The sequence below is a fragment of the Perognathus longimembris genome, chromosome 3, assembly GCF_023159225.1.
Source record: "Perognathus longimembris pacificus isolate PPM17 chromosome 3, ASM2315922v1, whole genome shotgun sequence".
NCBI lineage: Eukaryota > Metazoa > Chordata > Mammalia > Rodentia > Heteromyidae > Perognathus > Perognathus longimembris.
Window position 1 is genome coordinate 93609297 of NC_063163.1, and position 14570 is coordinate 93623866.

The following is a 14570-nucleotide window of genomic DNA, read 5'->3' on the forward strand; positions in this document are numbered from 1 at the left end:
ATTGATGTACACCCAGATGTATACCACCTCCTAGTGTTCAAAGAGCAGAACTGATTCTGCTAACTCCTGATAGCACAGAGAAAATCAGACTCTGGGAAAGTTGTTTCTATGTACTCAACTGGCCTAAACAAAAACTGTCAGGCCATGGAAAGGTTGGCTACATGTTGCTGCATTCTGGCATATTCTCACACAGAACAGCTAACTAGAGGCTTTCTGCAAGATGGAGTTATTCTTTATTATTAGTATTGCCTTTAGTTGTACAGAGGGATTTCAAGTCAGGATGTCAGTGTGTCTTGGTCAATATCACCTCTTTCATAATTCTGTCTCTCCCAATCCCACCTATCCCCTCCATTTTCCTAGTTTTTTTTCATATATATTGTATATAATGACTGTATTCTCTCATGCTTCCTCTCTTCATTTGTCTAACCCTTCCGTTTAACTTGTCCCACTCCATATACCTCAAGTACCAGGCTTGCTAGAATTCTTTTCCAGTAATGGGATTTAAACTCAAGGCCTGAGAGCTGTCCCTGAGCTTTTGTGCCCAGCTCTGCTATTCATTCTGTTAGACTATAAGTTAGTTGTTCAAAGGAGTTATGCCACTGGAATTTTCCCCTTCATATACCATACTTTATGCATATGACCCTGTTTATGTTTACATACATATTTATAAATTAGACTTAAACATATAAAAATATATGTCCTTTGTTTCTCTAGTCCTGACACTTCATAACATTTATATAATATTTGACATGATACTACTTCACACAATACTTCCTTAACATAATAAAACTTTAATTTTTCAGGTTTTATGTATTTACAAATAATTTAATATAGAAAGGATGCTTCTTGATGGGTGAGTAAAATTCACGTGTGTGTGTGTGTATTGTCTTCCTATCATCTATCTTTCATCTCACACTTTGATCCATTTGTCCACTGAGGGGTTCTGTTTCCATACCTTGAATATTGCAATAAGGGAACATAATGGTACACATGGCTTTACTATATCCTTGAAATCTTGTGATTTCAGGATTAGCATCAGTGAATCATAGGGTAGTTGTATTTGTTTGATGAGTCTATAAACTGGTTTCCACTGTGGTTCTTTCTAAGATTCAGAGGACTAGTCTCTCCGTGTCCTCCAGACACCTCAGCAGCATGCCCTGCTGGAGTCAGATCCTACCACATTGTACAAGTCTCTTCAGAGTCCCCAACCATTTTCATCACACCCAATGGAAAGGCCCTGCCTCGTGATTAAAGTGTCCACTGTACCTTCTCTGTAGTCCTTGACATCTAGTCATTGCTTTTCGGCCTCTGTTGTTTTATGTCTTCTTGGTACTTCATTTGGCATTGTAGGTGCATCCACATTATAATGGTTCACAGCTAAATACTATTTATTGCATGCATCTTACATACATTTTATTGTTTTGTTAAACACTTGGGTCCTTGGCTCACTGTGGCTACCTTGTTATTACCATTTATTACTATTACTAATATACATGCCTCTGGTCCTAGACAGTAAGAAAGCTGAGATACAAAGGATTGTGGCTGGAGGCTAGCCTGGGCTCACTAGACACCATCTCCAAAATAATCAGCAAAAGGCAAGGTAGAGGTGAGGTCAAAGGAGTCTTAAAGCAACAATAGAGAAACCTTCCCATGCCCTAGGACATAATCTCCACAGAGACATCTTTTGGTAGGCAGTTACCAACTACATAATCCAAGGAGGGGAAGATGTTGAGGAAAATCCCACCACCTCCAATAACATCTCACATTTATGTGCACGCACCCTTGCATCGGGCATCCTTTGGTAACAGGGTCGCTTCCAGGCTTCCAGGGAAATAATACCTAGCCTGTGTAATGCACATGACCTAAAGTTCTTACCTGGATTCAATTGCTAAGATAATAAAACACACACACACACACAAACCTAAACGTCTACCTCAGAAAACGAATGACAGGAGTAGTCTCGGGGCAGGGGCGCGTGTTCGCAGCTCGCCAGGGAAGATTGGCAGTGGTGAGAGTGGGCTCCGGAGAGCCTGAGAGCGCGGCGCGGCACGGGGGGAGAAAGTGGCCATCTGGAGGACGATGGCGGCTACTCGGGGCGGAGCAGAAGAGTTTTTGGCTTTGCTTACATGCCTTGGAGAACTGAGCTCGCTTTGGGCTCGCTTGGCTCTGCCTGGAGGCTCCCCTCCACCCAGAGGACCTGCGCCAGCGCGCGAGCTACGTGGAGAGCATTCCGGATCTGTGCCCTGCGCCCGGAGCCGCCCCCGGCTGCCCATGGCGACGCGGGTGTTGACTCTGAGCGCCCACCTGGGACCCGTGCCCCAGCCGCCGGCCCCGCAGGACGAGCCGGTGTTCGCGCAGCTCAAGCTGGCGCTGGACGCCGCAAACGCGCCCCACGACACGGAGCTCTCGTGGGCGAGGAATTGAAGCACCCACACCACCACCACCCGCAGGCGCAGCCCGCGCCCCCACAGCCGGCGCCGCTGCCCGCCGCCGGCCCGTGACTGCCTGCCAAGGAGCTGGTCCAGACAAGATGTGAAATGGAGAAGTATCTGTCGCTTCAGCTTCCTCCAGTTCCAATAATTCCAGAGCATAAAAAGTACAGACGAGACAGTGCCTCAGTGGTAGACCAGTTCTTCACTGACAGTGAAGGGTTACCTTACAGTATCAGCATGAACGTCTTCCTCCCAGACAGCACTCACCTGAGAACTGGCCTCTACAAATCCCAGAGATCACGACAGAACCGGTTACCATTTTCAGCCACCAGAGTGAAACGACCGCCCCTCCTCCGGCCCCGACCCAGGCCCTCCCCGAGTTCACCAGTATATTCACCTCACATCAGACCGCAGCTCCAGAGGTGAGCAATATTTTCATCAAACAAACAAGAACTTCCCACTCTAGACATTCATCTGTCTGTCCCTTCCCAGCAGGGCCCACCTGTACCAGCTACTGAATACACCGGATCTAGACATGCCCAGTTCTACAAACCAGACAGCAGTAATGGACACCCTTAATGTTTCTATGTCAGCCGCCATGGCAGGTCTTAGCACACACAGCTCTGCTGTTCTGCAGACTGCAGTGAAACAGTTCCAGGGCATGCCCCATGCACATAAACAATGCCAAGTCAGTTTCTTCCCCAACAGGCCACTTACTTTCCCCCATCACCACCCTGCTCAGAGCCTGGAAATCCCGATAGACAAGCAGAGATGCTCCAGAATTTAACCCCACCTCCATCCTATGCTGCTACAATTGCTTCTAAACTGGCAATTCACAATCCAAATATCCCCGCCAACCTGCCAGTTAATTCACAAAACATCCAACCTGTCAGATACAACAGAAGGAGTAACCTGGATTTGGAAAAACGAGTATCCACTACTGTGATTTTTCCTGGTTGCACAAAAGTTTATACAAAGTCTTCTCATTTAAAAGCTCACCTGAGGACTCAAACGGGTGAGAAGCCCTACAAGTGCACCTGGGAAGGCTGTGACTGGAGGTTCGCCCGCTCTGACGAGCTGACCCGCCACTACCACAAGCACACGGGCGCCAAGCCCTTCCAGGGCGCCCTGTGCAACCGCAGCTTCTTGCGCTCCGACCACCTGGCGCTGCACATGAAGAGCCACCAGAACTGAGCACCCGCCGCAGGCCGCCGGCCCTAGTCCACACTAACTATTCATATAAAAAAAAGAAAGACTGGAAATGTGTATTTTGTATATGTGACATAACAAGGAATACAGTGTATCAATACCAAAGTGTCTGGAATGCTGGCTGTGATGTCCATGGCTTTTCTCGAGCAGATTTCATCTCATGACAGGAAGCCACGCGTGAGCATGGGGCCTGCTGGAGGGAGGCGCGCGTGGGTGTCTGGAGCCGGGCACCCGCGTTAATTGTACAGTGTTTTAGTAAATCAATTTCAGGCACCGGAAAAAGAGGGATTGGTATGTCAAGATTTTACTTGAGTAGAATAATTTTTCTCAATATTGGATAATTCCTTAGAGGTACGCAGTGTACCTGGCAATTCACAAATAGCCATTGAACAAATACTTTTCTTTTTATATGAGTTGCCTATATTTGCTATCGAAAATTTTGTAAATATGCAAATCAGCTTTATAGGTTTATTACAAGTTTTTTAAGGTTCTTTTTTGGGGGGCGGGGAGAGAGTCACACATTAAAAAAAACCACATGAATACACTTATTAGAATTTGGGGGTCAGTTGCCTCTCCAAATATTATTACCAAATTCATTTCTTTGGGGAAAGGAATAATCATTCAAATGAGTTTTAGGAAATTTCATGCACTGATTACTACAATTATTTTAAATATGGAAGATGTTTTATATGAATGGTAAACTCGAGCTTCAAAATAGTTCCAGTATACAAAAGTTAAACTTCATAATAAGCTAAATACAGTATCTTTTTTTCAGAAGGACATGTGCTTTTCACATAGACATATTGAATTTATAACGCAATTTTCATATCCTGAGATGCTTGTGCAGTACTCTTGGTTAATGAAAATTTATGTGGAATTTGCATGTACTATACAGTGAGGCACTATAATTTTACCAGAATTATAGTGCGGTGTAATTAGTTGTTAATACTGACTCAGTGACTGCCTTAATATCAATGATAGGTTGAAAGCTTAAGAAAGCAAGCGCTATTCCATATATGCAATAGAAAATAGCAATGTGATGTCCATGCTGTTAATCAAAGGGCAAAATCATAAACAAAATGCCAAAAGGGGTCTTAATTGAAATGAAATTTTAATTTTGTTTTAAAAATATTATTTATCATTATTTATTTTGTGGTAATATAGTAAGTTTTTTTAGAAAACTATTTTCATTACTTGATAAATTATAGTTTTCTTTGTTAGAAACGTTGCTCTTAAAACATGTAAATAGACAACATGGTGTAAATAATTTTGTAAGAGGCTTCAAAAATGTTTATAAGTGGAAACGTACCTACATCAAAAAGCATAAAATCAGTTGCTGTTTTGCTTCTTTTTTCCCTCTTATTTTTGTATTGTGGTCAATTCCGATGCAAATAATGGAGCAAACAGCTGTATAGTTGTAGAAATTTTTTGACAGAATGAGATGTTTATATATTAATGACAATTCTTTTTGGAAAATAAAAAGTGCCTAAAAGATTAAAAAAAAAAAAAAGAAAAAACGAATGACAGTAATGGTTTGGAATTCACTAAGAACACATTTGCCCTATCCCTCCACCAGGTCCTTTGGGGGAACTAGGATGATACAGGGGAGCAGTCAGTATATTGATAATCTAGTGGTACATTTTTCTAACCTATCTGTATAGGGGAATTTCAAAATGCACATCCAACACCAGGCTAGTAGCAAGTACTATATGATATTGAAATATAGGGCAGAAGCTATTTGAAGGTCCTAGACAAAGGAATAAACTCCCTCTGGAGACAGCAGGAGGCTCAGGCAGAGAGTCTGAGAAGGGTCTCCTGGCAAGAAAGGTCAGAGAAGCCATGAAAACACATGTGTGGCATCACCTAGCTCTTGGAGAGGTGTAAACAAGGCATGCTGGAAAATACTGGCAATATGACCCTGTGATTCCATGTCTAGATATTGAACCAGGAGAAAAAAAAAAAACTTTTCCATACAACCTGAGCGTGGATGTTTTAGCTGCTTTATTTTTATCCCTTAGATATAGAACTTCTGAAGATCTCCCCTGTTTGGTGAGCTTGCTATTGTTTTCCAGGAGTTCTAGGAACAAGAAAAGGCTACTTTCAGCAGATGGCCATGGATGGAACAAGGGAGCTTTAAATACCTTCCTAGGTGATAATGTAATTAATGTTAAGATAAAGATTTCCCTCTACTTCTCTCCCTAGCCCTCCCCTCAGATCATCATGTGGCAGAATGCAAGTCACCCCTGAATAACATATATATTACCTGTGCCACAAGAATCCACAAAAACAGCTTCTCTCACTTTGCAATCAATTCTATTAGTTTGCATCACATTTCCATTTGTTGCTTGATATGAAGCCGTGTGTTCACACATTGAACTTTCTCTGGACTGTCAGGTGTAAAAATCACATTTCTTAAAGAAAAACAGTGGCCACCATCATGACTCTAGGACAACAAGGGGGTCATTCTGTAGTACATGAGACTTTCTGTAGTACATGAGACTTTCCAACAAGTGGATGTGCCCTTCCTGGACATATCTATGAGTCATTAGTTCATGCCTTCCTTGACAGAATTAACTTTGAGGTGCAGCCCTGAGGTAAGACAGGTTGCTTAGTGGCAGGGATTCTCTTAGTTGACATGGTCAAGCTAAGATGCTCTGGGAGGTTGGTCATGAGGTCATTCTACTACCTCAATCCAGTAGTCTGCTAAAGAAAGAGTCTGAAGGCAGCAACATCTGCTGAGGTCTGTGTGCCCTGGCCGGAGGCCATGTTTTTCCCTAGGGCAGAGGAAGAGTAGGCCAACAAGGAAGCAGAAGGGAAAGAGGAGGAAGACAGCTTCCTTCTGCTGGAGCAGTCCATGATGCTGGGCGTCTCCGGAAGGTAGACTAGCTGGTGGTCCAGGTTGGCAAATGCAGCTGGCCCCGCTGCACCATGGCTGGGCCTTACCTCCCCATGCATGTCCCCCCAGGGCCTCTGCTGCAGCCCCTGAGTTCAGGGGCAGCTGTAGAAGACTAGACCCATTACCCTGCAGACATCGGGCACCCTGCCTCTGACCTGATCCCAGGAGGAAGAGGTCTTCAACAGCATCTGGAAAGGAAGAATCTATATCTGTTCTGGAGTGCGACAGGTTGCACAGCAGGGAAGCCAAGTTGTCGGAGAAAACATAAAAGCATGGAGAAATGCACCTGGTTAGGGTGCTTGTATGCCACGTGAGAATTTCCCTGGCCACTCAGGACCCAGGACCTTGAATAATAAACTAGGAGAACTGTGGCAGCTACTTGGATCAACTAGTAGCTGAGTTAGTGCTTGGGGGTATCTTATGCTTGAATGTTTAAAGGCAGGGGTCAGAGAGACGGAAATGGCAAAGGCTAACAATACTTGAATAGTTAATTATATGAATTTTTTTTCTATTTTCTGGTAGAGGAGCTAAAAGTGGTGCTAAAGGTGTGCAAGGAAATTGTGTGGTGAAGACTGTAAAAAGCTTGGTGGTGGGTTTGTTGGCATGGACCCCCACATTCCTACTTGGTGGCTGGTGGAGGTGGGAGACTGAGACTGGAGGGGAGGGGAGGAGAATTTCAGAGATAAGAGGACTTGAATTGGAATATGGACTTTAAAGTGGCTTGACATTGCTTCTTGTGGATCAAGGTCAGGTTTTGATTAAGTGGGGGGACTGTGGGGTTCCTGGGAAGAAGTAGCTTGTGCAAAGATTGTTTTTTCTTTCTCTTGCTCCAGGGAAACCTCTGTCTGTTTTGCCACCATTAGGAGTCTCCTGAGACACTCAGGCAGAGGGAGAGTTTCTCAATTTTTCTGTGCTTTACTCTCCAGAATGCCTCCTCATGCTGGGCCACTCTTGGCCACACCACCAGAAGTGGTCATAAACATTCTCCTGTCTTTATTTGTGGTGTCTGCAGGGTTGGATGAAAACCCTGGCTTCCTTTCTGCTGTTCTGTTCTCATGGATGCAAGCTCCTGCAGCTTCTGCAGTTCCTCAACTGCCAGCTGTTCTTTGTGATGCTATTTTTAAAATGTGACTCTCCACCTGGTGCTGGTGTCTCATGCTTGTAATTCTAGCTATTCAGGGGGCTGAGATCTGAGGATCATGATTCAAAGCTAGCCCAGGGAAGGAACATCCTTGAGCGTCTTATCTCCAATAAACCACTAGTGAAGCTGTGGCTCAGAGCGGTAGAGTGCTAGCCTTGAGCTGAACCTTGATGGATTTCAGACGTGGTTTGTTGAGGCCTAAAGCAGCCCAGAGGCTCCAACTCATCTGCCGAGTAGACATCTCTACCAGTACTATTAGTAGAATCTAAGCTTCTTATTACTCACTTCTCTATGGAAAGCCCGTGGACAACATCTACACTTCTGGCTTTTTTTTTTTTTTTTTTGGCCAGTCCTGGGCCTTGGACTCAGGGCCTGAGCACTGTCCCTGACTTCCTTTTTGCTCAAGGCTAGCACTCTGCCACTTGAGCCACAGCGCCACTTCTGGCCATTTTCTGTATATGTGGTGCTGGGGAATCGAACCTAGGGCTTCATGTATGGGAGGCAAGCACTCTTGCCACTAGGCCATATCCCCAGCCCCACTTCTGGCTTTTTGGTACCTAATTGGAGGTAAGAGTGTTGTGGACCTTCCTGTTCTTGCTGGCTTCAACAGGCAATCCTCAAATCTCAGCCTCTTGAGTAGCTAGGATTATAGGTGTAAGCAACTGACACTCAGCCTAACTATTTGGGAAATGTGCATTATCACCTACAACTGGTATTTTAAATCTGACTGGATCTTTCTGCCTTGCATAAACTGTGTGCTATACTATTATGTGCATTTTGTTTGATGTATCTGGAGTCTAACTCTTGTCTCTTTTGTTTAATCACTCCACATTGCTGGAAATACTGCTATCATAGTGGACTGGTGCTACTTTTCTATATTCCTCCTTTTAAAAATATTTATTATAAAGGTGATGTACAGAGGGTGATGTACAGTTACAGGAGTCAGGGAATGCATACTCTTCTTTTTGGACTATGTCACCCTTTCTATTGCTCTCTCCCAGTTTTCCCTTTCACCCCCACACACAAATTATCAATACACGTAGATGGCAAGAAGCATACATGTTTGCACATGTACCAAATGGTTTCTCGGGATTTATGCATGGTCTATGGGCTGGGTATTTCCCATTATTGCTGGCAGATTTCTCATTTAATGAAAAACAATTACCTTTGAAGGAGACTTCATCCCAGTAAATATGTTTACCATTTACCATTTATCACTAATTTTTGTTATCAAAATAATCGGATATAGTTGATAATGTTGAAATACAAGTCAACTGGGTTTTTTTTTTTTTGCAGTTTATGAAAAGATATTTTTATTTCTTTACTATATACCCTATCAGTAAGTTACATGAGATTGTATTCCCTCAAATGAAAAATGAGGCACTGGATAATATCTCTCTTTCCAATTCTTTTTAGAACCTTGATATCATCTGCTTTTGAAGGATTCACGTTCTTATGCCATCTGTTGTTGTGGCCCTCTAGAGGGGGCCTGGACCCGGGAACTGAAGCAGCAAAAATCAGGACACGGGGGATGCAGAGGCAAAGGAACCAATGTACATTTTTATTTTAGGAAAGCCAGCACTTATAAACTGTTTTAGAAATAGGTTCCCTAAACATCAGTTTACAACTTCAAAATTAAAGTTCAAACAGAAAAATATACATAATAGGATAAAGACTTGTCAAAACATGGCTACACTCTTATCATATAATTGCTGTCTGTACTGTGCTAACTATCTTAACAATAATACCCCCTACATGAGCAGCTGCAAAGCAATCTTCCCAGGACATCTTCTATCAGGAATGTTTCATGACCAGACCAGATGATCTGCCTTGCCATCAGACGCTTTAGAGGAGGTTTTCTTCCTCGAGCCCTTGGTGTTCCAAGGACTTTAGCAGGTCTTTGCCAAGGCTGAGGTAACCACAGGTCAGAGAATCACTCCACCACAATTCCCCCTTTATTTTTTCTCTGCAGCCACCTCATGTGCAAGCTTAAGTGCAGTGAGCAAAATAACAGAAGATTCATTTTTAGCAAAGCATCTTATTACTCCAAGGATGCAACGGTATTCTAAGGCAAAAATACATAAGTATTAAGGCAATAAAAGCACTTCCTACACTGTGTGTAATACTTTGTCACCATTCCCTTGGGTCTAGTCCTTCTAAGGTCTTGGCTAGTCCCTGGGCTATCTCATCGACAGAAGAGGCATTCGGTAATTCTTTTTGAAAAGCCTCAAAAACCTCCCTGTACAAACTTTGTTCACTTAGAGAACCATTCATGATGGCTCCATCTATAAGCATTTGTATATTGTTCCATTCATATTCTGAGGCATTATATTTATAAGGTGTTACATGGACATGACTTGAGTTCCAATCGCAGGTCAAAATAAGTCATCACTATAACGCCAGATACTTCTGTCCAAGCCAAAGCACTCCTCCCTTAATGGCTTCTACCTCATCTTGAAGATGTGCATTTAATTCCAACTGATGTTGCCATAATTTATGGGAGTCCTGATGCCATTGCACCATAAAATCATGAATTTGTACACATCGTCGCAATATGGCTCTGGATACTGCTGTGGTAGTAGCAATGGCGATCAGTCCGATCTGTCCTGCAACAATTAGTCCAAGTGTGCGATGGCTCCTCTTCAGCAGCTGCTTAAAAAAGCATATTACTAGTCTTTGTACAGGTCCTCTAGCCCAGGGACAAAGCATGTGAACAGGCACCCAAAGTGGATGTCTCTGGGTCAAAATCATAATTCTATCTTGACTAAAATTAAAAGTGACATTGTTATTTAGCAAGTATACAGCTTGCAGTTAGTACAGGATATGGTATGATTAACTACAACTGTAGGGCCAACCATTAAAACTAGTAGGAAATGAACACGAGCAGAAAGATTATAGGACTATATAACGGTAAAATTGTAAGAAGCTGAAGATTTTTTTAGTTCCAACGTAAGTTTCATTGGCTATCATTACAGGGGCAAGAAAGGTGGCTAGTTTTCATAAATGACACGGGGAGGAAATAGCATATTATCATGGGCGAGAGCAGGCAAGGGGAGGCATCACTAAAACCTGCTCCAAACCATTCTAAAAGCTGCTTAGCAGAAATGGCATTAGACATATTTATAGAGAAAGTGGGGTCACAAGATGAGTTATACTTGGTGAAGTTTTGTAATCACACACCAAAAGGTCCCCAGTCATACCAAATATGTTGGGATGTGTTCCATATGGTAGGAAACATTTCTCGGCAATTTTCCCAATGCCTTTCAGTAAAATTTAAGTTCAGATAAGTAAAAGAGTCACATTTAGGCAGACCCACAGGAGTAAAACGATTATCTATCTTATAAGTATGGGACCCTACAGACCAAGAAGACATTCTAATCAACCGAGTTCTACTAGAATTATATGATCCTCTGTGCTGAATCCAATATTGATATCGAAAGGGATAACATGGGGAATGACCAAGACAGATAGCTTCAGAGAACTGAGAGTAAGAGAAAAGATGTCCTTCTTCCAAAGGAAAGATTGGAATACCGGACCCATAAGGGGCGAAAGTAAGTCAGTAATAGATGTAGAAACTGAAACAGGAACTTCTGTCCATAAGTATGGACACAATAAAGGAGGGCTGGAAATATGGGCCCAGTACGTTACCTCTGACATGGCCTTGGCCGTGGAAGTACAGGTTATTAAGGCACACATAGCCAGGAAGAGATGTTTAGAAGATAACACCACATGTTGAGCCTTGTTGGATAGTGCTTTTACCTGTCCCCAAGTAGGTAGAGGAGCTGTCTTTCCTTTTTGAGGTCTCTTATGGATGCTAGGAGCAGCCATAGTCTGAATTGGAATGGCCTCATCACCCAGCTGAGGACATCTCACCCAGGTCTTGATGCGCAAGGGTGTTTGTTGCTGGATCCATGGGAGCAGGTGCTAGAAGGGTCAGCCATCTTCTGCAGAAACATAAGCATACCCTTGGCCCTGGGTTATTAACTCACCTGGAACACAATCTAACCCTACACCCAATCGAGTCCAGATAGCCTGTGGCTTGTTTAACAAAGGCGGGGCTAAGAAGTGGCACTCCACTCTGGCTAATGTTGGGGTCCATCTTTCTCCCCTGGATGGAAGGGGCTTGAGGCACCTCCCCCAGCTGGGGAATGCGGCCCTTCCATCCTCTCTACATTGGAATCCGGAGAAACCGGTTGGGCAAATAGACCCCCGACTTAGCTGGCAGCCAGCCTGGCGCCTACCAGCCCCGCCCTGGTTTGGCGCGCTCAGAGTGACGTAGCCCCTTGGAGGTCAAGTGACCAGCCCCTTGGAGGTCACGTGACAGCTCACAGCCTATCGGAACCCTGGCCAACACCCTTCCTTCGGAATCATCTCCCCTTGTCCTTCTCTCAATAAAGTTAGTTTGCTCTCAGAAGCCTACTCCGTGGTCTATGTACGCTAGCTCCCAGAGAAGGATAGCGGCCACATTACCACGCGGGTCGCGCGCACGCCAGGCCGGAGTCACCCCTACGTCCCACCCTGACAGACCTGCAGGCCGAGGGTTAGGGGAGAGGACGATACGAGGGTAATAAGAGAGAAAGAAATAAGCCTCTGAGCCGGGTCAGAGAAAGCAGCCCCAACAGGCTAAAACATCTTTTTGAGGCAAATTAAACAAATTAAGAACAAATAGTGCTTCCGCAATAACAGCTTGGGCTACTTTATAAAGACTTTCCATAGAAGTCGCATACCCCTCGGTACTATCCATATTCCCCCTTTTTATTTGTTTTTGTTGCCAGTCCTGGGGTGTGGACCCAGAGTCTGAGCACTGTCCCTGGCTTCTTTTTGCTCAAGGCTAGCACTCTCTCTCTTGAGCCACAGCTCTACTTCTGGCTTTTTTTGATATATGTGGTGCTGAGGCATCGAACCCAGGGCTTCATGTATACAAGGCGAGCACTTTACCAGTAGGCCATATTCCCAGCGCCATTCCCCCCTTTTAATTTATTAATTTGTGTTTTTAAAATGTAGTGAGCTTGTTTTACTATACCTTGAGGATTGTATTTAATTTTTGTAACATGTAAGATGTTATGAAATTCTACGAATTTTTGTACTTGTTTACTGGTTTAGGTTGGTGCATTATCTGTTTTTATTTGATAAGGAATACCCATAACTGCAAATGTTTCTAATAAATATTCAATGACATGAGTTCCCTTTTCCCCAGGTAGAGGGGCTCAGGGTGAAAATGTAGATTTTTTTGTAGATGACTGTTAGGCCGTCCTTGATCTTGACCCAAATGAAATGGGCAGGGGCTGTGGCAGCAGTAGGCATTGGAGTCTCCCCTTGGCTTTAATAAAATGTCACACCTCCTGTTGGGTTGTCTGTAACTTTCTGTATAAACTGGTTAAAGAAGCTAAAACTAATGCCTGACTTAGTGAAATTTTTTAATTTTGGGGTTTTTGTTTTTTTTAAGTACACTGGCTTTTGTAGGCTGGCATCCCACTGGTTTAGGCAGTGGCCCTCGGATTTATTTCTCTGGGCCGTTGGTTTTAAAGGGGAGCTGATGGGTGAAGACCATCCATCTTTTGTAATTTCTTTAGGCTGACTTGGGGCCAATGACCTTTTTTAGTCAGGGTCTTATACCCTTAGCCTACTTTACCCAGGGGTTGCCAGGATCAGATGTCCATTGGGAGCTTTACTCCAAACTGGAAATTACATTTAACTTTTAAGAACTTTACAGACTTTTTCTTGGGCTACAGTAGAGTATCCTTTTAACATTCTAGTTTGCAAAAGCATTTTCCTAACTGGGTGGGGAAACTGATCTCTGATGAGCTAAATTACCTTAGTAAGCCTTAGATTTTAATAAACACAATTTCAGGTCCACAAGCCTTTTTTTTTTTTTTTTTAACACATATGCCAGCTCAGAATTATCACTGTCAATTAGGGTTCTGAGCAGATGCAGGGGGTTGGGATTTTAAACTATCCTCCCATTTGACAACCTTGGTTTTTGATACCCACTACCATAGATGACTGGCAAGTTCCTGCCCAGTTACAAAGTAGACAGACATGGGCATTAGAAAGGCATGTTTACAAACTATGTTTTAGGACCTCCCGGCTCTGATTAATGTTTGAAAGGCCAAACACCAGTGACTCTAAGATTTGACAACATTTCTCTCATCCAAGCAGTGGCTTACTGCCTCTGGATGCTCCATTACTTTGTCCCATGAGTAACTTTTTCATTTTGGGGTAAATGTACCTTTGGCATTTCTTGGTTGCTGGACTTGAACTCAGGGCCAGTGCTGTCCCTCAGCTCTCCACCACAAGGTTAGCACACTGTTATTTTGAGTTCCAACACAACTCTGTTTTTAGTACTCTGCTGGCCGATTAGAGACAAAGACTCTCACAGGGACCTTTCTCTGCCTGGGCTGGCCACAAATTGCAAATTCAGATCATGAGCCTGTCTATAAGGCTACTTTACTCCAATTAAAGGCAATAAGGTGGTCCACAAAGAAGTAGTTTTTAAGCATGATGTTACCTGGAACTTACTGATGGCCAAAGTTACATTTGACAAACTTGTAGAAATCGTCTGTCTTTTTCTGTGAGCCTGTTGGAAACTGTTACAAAAACCTATAGACAAACTGGAATAACAATTAAACAATCATTTTGGTAACCGTATTTTTTTAAATCCAACTTCAAACAAACATTTAGGACAAGTTTTATTTTTAAATTTTATATTCAGAAATCCATTTTTGATTTTTAAATCCTTTACTAGCCTCTTTTTAACATTTACTCTTTAGTTTTCAATTATATTTGAAGAACTTTGAAACCTAGAGGCACCAGGTACCTCCCACTGTTTTAGGCTGCTTGTTTTAAAAGAGCCATTTTTTTTCTTTAGTCTGAGTTACTGTCTAGAAAACCT

At 43.2% G+C, this 14570-nt stretch overlaps 1 pseudogene; it reads left to right on the plus strand.

The window, feature by feature from the left end:
- The first annotated feature begins 2271 nt into the window (after positions 1-2271).
- Positions 2272-3626, plus strand: LOC125349315 (annotated as a pseudogene).
- Positions 3627-14570: the final 10944 nt, after the last annotated feature.